Source organism: Penaeus chinensis, chromosome 40 (assembly GCF_019202785.1).
Source record: "Penaeus chinensis breed Huanghai No. 1 chromosome 40, ASM1920278v2, whole genome shotgun sequence".
NCBI lineage: Eukaryota > Metazoa > Arthropoda > Malacostraca > Decapoda > Penaeidae > Penaeus > Penaeus chinensis.
The window spans coordinates 18,954,647-18,962,146 of NC_061858.1; the positions used below are offsets into that span (position 1 = coordinate 18,954,647).

The window sequence follows — 7,500 nt, forward strand, 5'->3', positions numbered from 1 at the left end:
TTTCTTCTTATTCTTTTGTGTGGGGGTTGGATGAGGTGGGGTAGGGGTAGGGGGTAGGGGTAGGGGTAGGGGGAGTGAGGTTGGGGAAGATGCGTTTCCGGTTGAGATGAGGAAGAAGCTGAGAGAGAAGACAAGGGCAAGGTGGTAATAAGGAGGAGGACTGATGATAAAGATGATTATGATGGTGATGGTAATGATGATGATGATGATGATGATGATGATGATGATGATGATGATGATGATGATATTATTACTGATAATGAATCATAATAGTAATGGTGATAATCATAGTGATAACAACAATAACAATAAAAACAATAATAATAATGGTAATAATAATGATGTAAGATGATGATGTTGACTTTGACGATAATGACAATGATGAAGTTAAGAGAGGGAAAGAAAAAGAAGAGAGAAGAGGCGGGAGAAAAAGAGACGGGGGGCAAGGGAGGGGAGGGAATGGGTAGGAAGCGACAGGAGGAGGAGGAGGAGGGCGTGGAAGGAAGGGTGACGTCTGCTTCCGGCATGGCATCGCTGGCTAGCCGTGACGTCACCGTCGCCGCTCGCTCGCTGCCTGCCGTCGACGGGATTAGGGGCCGGGTATGGGCAGGGGCATGCCGTCAAGGTGACTGGCGTTGTCGCAGCTGACTGTTCTTGCGGCAGTGACTGTTCTTATCGTGGTGACTGTTCTTACCGTAGTTTACTGTCGCTGCTGAGTGTTCTTTCCCAAGCTGACTGTTATATTCGTAGATGGCTCTTCTTGGTACAGCTTTTTCCGTCAATTTTTGCGTTTCCGTATGGATGTGAGGCTCTGTGGGTATATCCAGGACGCCTCCAGGACGAAGACGATCGCGACCGCTTCCGTCTGACTAATTTCCGTTTTGATCTTGTCTGACGAAGGATCTATACAACTAGATTTTCTTTTTACTGATACATTATATAGACTAACTTAATGTAAAGACTAACTTAATGTTCTATTTCTGTATACGATGGACATCATTACATTTCTTTAAAATAACGTGATACGTATGAGAATGGCAACTTGTTTGTTTACATGGACGGTAATTTTGCTGCCTTGGTAGTCAGTCCATTTGCATACACAAGTCCATACGGAAATGCATTTTTTTTCTAGTCATCGTGGCAAGGTTAATTATAAGAATAATGATAATGGTAATATTGATAATGACAGCAAGAGCCATGACGACCAACAGTCATAATTATTGCATTGCAAGTTGCAGGAATGTGAAAGTTATGGTGGTGTTATTATTAAGTAGAATATGCGATAGAAATCATGAGAAACAAAAGTAGAGGGAGTCGATAAGAAAACAGATTGTTGTCTTCGGAACAAATAAAAACTTATTCACTACATGTATCTATATCTGTGTTTATGTGCATTATACGTAAGGAGTCTTGGCTTTGCTAATGTTAATGTAAATGTCTCTCTCTCTCTCTCTCTCTCTCTCTCTCTCTCTCTCTCTCTCTCTCTCTCTCTCTCTCTCTCTCTCTCTCTCTCTCTCTCTCTCTCTCTCTCTCACTCACTCTCACACTCTCACTCACTCTCACACTCACACTCACACTCACACTCACACTCACACTCACACTCACACTCACACTCACACCCACACCCACACCCACACCCATACCCACACCCACACCCACACCCACACTCACACCCACACTCACACTCACACTCACACTCACACTCACGCTCACGCACACGCACACGCACACGCGCACGCGCACACGCACACGCACACGCACACGCACACGCACACGCACACGCACACACACACACACACACACACACACACACACACACACACACACACACACACACACACACACACACACACACACACACACACACACACACACACCCTCATATACACATACAAACACACAGACATACATTCATAAATACACTCATGGAGCAATAAAAACCCACACACGGGAAGCTCCGGTAATTGCGTCAGGAGACAGGCAGGCGATTACGCGAAAGGAAAGGAACTCGGGTTCATGAATGCAGGAGCGAGGAAGGAGGACCGGGCGGAGATGGCGCTCTGAAAACGGGGATTGGAGCGGGGTGGTGAGGGAAATGGGAAGGGGGAGATGGGGAGGGAAATGGGAAGGGGGAGGGGGGAGGGGGGAGGGGGAGGGGGAGGGAGATGGTGAGGGAAATGGGAAGGGGAAAGGGGAGGGAAATGGGAAGGGGGAGATGGTGAGGGAAATGGGAAGGGGGAGATGGTGAGGGAAAGGGGAAGGGGGAGATGGGGAGGGAAATGGGAAAGAGAAGGGGGAGGGGAATGGGAAGGGGAAAGGGGAGGGGAATGGGAAAGGTAGGGGAAGGGAGGGATGAGAGAGGTGAGAATAGGATGAGGTGGGAGAGGGGAAGGGATTGGGTGGGGAATAGGGAGGAGATAGGGAGGAAAATGGGTAGGGCAAGGGTTGAGAGAGATGGGAAAGGGAGATTATTGAGGGGAAGGGGAGGAGAGTGTGTGAGTGAGGGGAAGGGAGAGTAGGGAGGAGTGGGAGAGGAAAGGAGGAGATGGTGAGGGAGAGGAGAGTGGGGGAGAAAAATGCTTAAAGTTTTGGGCGGATGGAGATGTGATAGGGAAAGGGTTAGACGAAGGGAAAGACATGCGAATGATCACAAGACTTCTCTCAGACTCCCAAGAAATGATCATGGTGGTGATGATGGTGAGGACGTTGACGGTGAAGGTTAAGATGACTCAGGCTCCCAAGAAATTATCATGGTGGTGATGATGAGGATGATGGTGAAGGTTAAGATGATGATGATGATGTCGAAGGTTTATATGATGATGATGATGATGGTAGGGGTGATGGCGTCAGCGTTAATGACACCGAAGCTCATCCTAATACATCATCAATGTGAGGAAATGGAGTATCGACCCGACGAACAGACGCAAGACTTGCCTTCGCCCCGACAGGCCACTCTGTTCCATTAGGCCGACCGCATAAAGCTTTCACGTCTTTTAGTCTTTTAAGCCCTTGATACGAGGACCGCAAATGACGCCGGGAATGGTCTTTGCTAACCGCTAAGTAGATGTCGATTCGCCTTCATGTTAAAAAGATCGCAATTAAACTTATTATTTTCTCTTCTTTGCAGGTGAGTATTGCAGAGAGCCCCCCTCGGGTGCGCGACGGAGTTTGCAGTCAAGGTAGAGTGGCTTGTTCGTCTCCCTGATTGTTTTAGTATGAAGCGATATTCTCGAGCGTTTCCCCTCACTTGGCCGAGCAGGAGGAATTTCCCCTCAAGGTCCTTCCCTTTTTTACCTGTGCGAGTTTTTCAAAAGAGGGCAGGTATGTACACGCCGCGCCGCTGCACTTGTTACAAAGGGAAAGAAAACGAGCGCAGTTACAAAGGGAAAGAAAACGGGAAAGGATTTACGCTTCTCCTTTCCCTCTTACGCGCTCTCGAGGGCCTCGGCTGTTTGTGTTTCGTTTCCCCTCTTTGCTTTTACTCATTTCATTCTTGCCTCGGCCCTTGCACATTTGTTCCCTCTTGCCTGGCTCTTCGTGGCTCCGCGCTTGCTTCGTCGTTCTTCTTCGCGGCCTCTTCCTCCCACCTTCCTTTATAGATCATTGCTTTTCTATTCGTCCTCTCTGGCTTCCTCTTCGTCCCCATGCTTTCCCCTTCGTCCCTTAATGCCTCCATGCTTTCTCGCCCCCCACATCCCATGCCCCCCTTCATCCCACCTCCCCCCTCCATCCTTCCTCCCCCCCCCATCCCTTATGGCCTCCTCCCTCCATCCCTTATGGCCTCCTCCCTCCATCTTTTCTACCTTCCTTTCATCCTTGCCCCCTCCTCTCCATCCCTAATCGCCTCCCTCTCCTCCTCCTTTTCGTGCCTCTGTGCCCACTCCCTCACGCATCACGAGGCATGCGAGGGAGGAAGCGCACCTGCCACACGTAGCCTTCGTAGTGTGCGGACTCGCTTCTTCGCGTCCGTGTCACGTGTCGACAGGTGCGGGGCTTCGAGTTCGTTGTGCGTGGACGGCGAGGGAGTGACGGGGTGGGCGGCAAGGGAGTGAGGGAGTGGCAGAATCGCCGGCGAAGGGGTGACTGAGTAGGGGTGAGGGAGTAGCAGAATGGGCGGGGAGCGAGAGAGAGAGTAGGGGGTGAGGGAGAGGCTGAGTAGGGAGTGACATAGTGAGCGGTGAGGAATCATGAGAGTTGACGGCGAAGAATGGCAGAATTGGCGGCGAGGGAGTGGCGGATGCAAGCGAATGGCAGAGTGGGCGGCAAGCGAGTGATCGAGTGAGGAAGGTGGTCGGTTGAGGTAACACGTGCTCGCAGTTCAATTGCTGCTCCTGAAGGTGCATGTGGGTTTTAGAAGAAATATATTTCTTCCAGAACCCACAAACACCTCGTTAACGACGAGGTATCTACTAAGTTCATGATTTGTTGTTTTTTCCACGGCGATAGAAAATATATGTTGTACAAGGAATTGGTTTTCAGAGTATCTTCACCCGAAAAAGCGTTCGATTTTTTTCCTCTTTTCCATTTTCTTTATAGACACCTTCTATCATCGATCTTGTATAAACTACAGTTTTACACCCAAAGTACACTGAGGTTGATGTAGCGTTCTCAGCTGATCTCCCAGAACGGCGCAGATGTTCTTCTTCAGCTCCCATCACGAAACCGAACCGCACAGAAACGTTTTTTTTAGCGAGGAGGATCGCGTGTTGAAACGTTGCGGGATTTTCAACATGCTTTCTCGTTTCATTCATCTGCTGTGTGTTTACGCTTGTGTATTTTTGTTTTCTTTTTTTTTTTTGCTTTTGCTTTATTACTTTATGGCTGTTGTGTAAGTGTTATTTAAACGCTTGGCGAATTTTTATTATCCGTGTTGGCTACCGGTAATTACATTCAGCATGGAGAGTAGTGTGGATATGAGTTTCGTTTCAGTTCGAAATATGATACTTGGATGTCAGTTGACTGCATCCTCGTTCATATTTCACGATACTTATATATTTTTTTTTTTTCTTGAAGGTATTAGTTTAAATTACTAACTTTGTTTTGGCGAATGAGGCGTCTGCACTGAGTCACCAGGTCAGCGGCGGGTCGGTTAAGACGCGCGTGTCACGCATTAAGGAGCTCGGCCGCCTCTCGGGGGACGCCGCCTTTGTGAGCCCTGCTAACGGCCGTTTCCTCTTGTCTTGGCCTTCTTTGGCGTTCTCTTTATCCGTTTCTCTCTGTCTCCCTGTTTCTGGGTTTTTTTTTTTCTGTCTCTCTTTTCTCTTATTCTCTCTCTCTCTCTCTCTCTCTCTCTCTCTCTCTCTCTCTCTCTCTCTCTCTCTCTCTCTCTCTCTCTCTCTCTCTCTCTCTCTCTCTCTCTCTCTCTCTCTCTCTTTCTCTTATTATAATTATTATTGTTGTTGTTTTCCCAAGTGTTACATTATTGTCCGCGTCTAGTCTGACACGCGTAAGATGTTTATAAGCGTGTGTGTTTACTTACCTTTTATTCCTTTCTTGCCTCTTACTTCGGCTCACACTCGAAGGGTCCGTTCTCTGACGTTGCGGCAGTCTAGTAATCTTCAAGTGCTCAAGTGGCAGCTCAAGAGTGTTTGAGAGAGATGGAAACGGGTCACTTAACAGGTCCGCGTAGATTGCGGGTCAAGGGGGTGAGGCGTTGCTGGGCTACAGGTCGCTCCCGACAAGGTTTAGACATGACACGCTGGATATTCTTCTGGTAAACCGGGTTGCTGTTGTTGGGGCGGATGACTTCGCGTGTTAAAGGTGGGATGTGTTTAGGCGCGGAGAAAACGGGAAAGACGTGATGCGGCCTTTTGGAATCGAGTGACTGTGATTTTGTATATATATATACACACGCACACACACATAGAAATATATATATATATATATATATATAGTGTGTGTGTGTGTTTGTGTTTATTTATTCTTTTAATTTAAATTTAATATGTGTTTATGTTTGTAAATATATTATTTGAATGATTTTCTTCGTGGTTAGCCCCTGCACATTGTAAGCAAGTATTCATCGTCGGTGTAGCTGCAGTTTACACAGCGTGAACTGCAGTCGCGCTGCTATCAGGTTTGAATTCACAGATGCTTCCGGCTCAAGGGAACTCAGCAGTCACTGGCTTCCAGGGTCGCTCTTGCTCAGGAAACGTTAGGCAGAGCTTTCTTTTTTTTTTAAACCTGCGACGCCCTTGTTTTAGAAACTGGTGTAGCTATTTAAGAATGTTTCTCTGTGATGAGGGAAGACATGTGTTGGCGATAATCCGTTCATGCTTCTGGGCGCAGCGTACTGGCCAGGCGCTCGCTCGTCACTACGCGCCGATTCGGTTGAGGAAGAACCCTCCCCCTGCCAGCGCGCAGCATCGACTTGATATCAAAGTCGTCGAATACATACATCTCGGGGTATTATCCAGCGAAACGGAAGTCGTGACGCCGTGATATGAAGTGTAGATCATACATTCGTCCGGGATGAATCTGATAAAAGAAGAGATAAGCGGGTGAGACTTTTGCTCACCGTACGACACGTTTTCCGGAGTGCGGGTTGGTGTCTCTGCCAGTCCACCTGCCATTCGTATCGTACTCGCGTGAGAGTGAATACATATACTGGATATTTTCTTGGACTTTTTGTTGTTATTTTGCCTCAGTGTTATCGGAAAGTGGACAACCCCTGTGCGATACCAATTGATAAAAAAGTGGTGTGGTTTTAAAGTGAAGTGGAGAAAACCCTTACTTAATTTAGTGGTACGTGTGAGTTTATCATAAGTGAATGGATTTGGTTTATGCAGATTAGTGAAATATTTAAAATTCATGTGCTCTTTGTACTGACCACATGGGAAGAGTGTGTATTTCCAGCACGGTGAATGTGCATTAAAAAAAAAAAAAAAAAGAAAGAACGGAAAGTGATATTCTCATTGTACAACGAACAGTTATTTTTTTTTAGTTTTCTTCTTGAAATCGAGGTGGTCAATGACATCAATGCTGCTTTGGGGAAACACCGAATCAGAAATGGATGAACTTGCATTATGTGGTGCTGATGACGAGGACATAAATTAATGTCTGCTTTCATTTTAACCTGGTGTTTATAATTGTGAGATATTGCTTGAAAAAGGACTAAGATAATGTAAGTGAAAAGGGTACTGTATGTTTACCCTGCAAACCAATTTTCGAAATGTTGACTCGTTATTTTTAGAGTGTAATGCAATTTGGTTGGACAAGATTCAAGGAAATGGCTTTGGTTTGGGAAGTTGGTTGATTGCTGGGTATGTAAGGTTAAGGGAAGTGACGCATGACAAAAGGAGCAGACAAAGAAGAAGAAGAAGAAGGAGGTGGAGGAATATGATAAAAGTGGAGGAAGTGGAATAAACCAAGAGGAAGGAGTAGAGGCGATGGTGATGTGATGATAAGGTTGAAGAAAGCAAGGAAATAAGTGTAAAGGAGAGTAGATTGAAAGCGGGAACATAAGCAAAGGAAGAATCTAAGATCCAAAGAAGGAATGACACC

The 7,500-nt window shown here is 46.7% G+C and overlaps 1 protein-coding gene across 1 annotated transcript in view; it reads left to right on the forward strand.

The window, feature by feature from the left end:
• The first annotated feature begins 5,989 nt into the window (after positions 1-5,989).
• The window catches only part of LOC125047140 (formin-like protein 5), a 39,176-nt gene continuing 37,665 nt past the window's right edge, over positions 5,990-7,500 (forward strand). The window contains exon 1 of the mRNA XM_047645256.1: positions 5,990-6,741. The gene's annotated coding sequence lies outside the window, so the exon portion shown is untranslated. The remainder of the gene's footprint in view (positions 6,742-7,500) is intronic.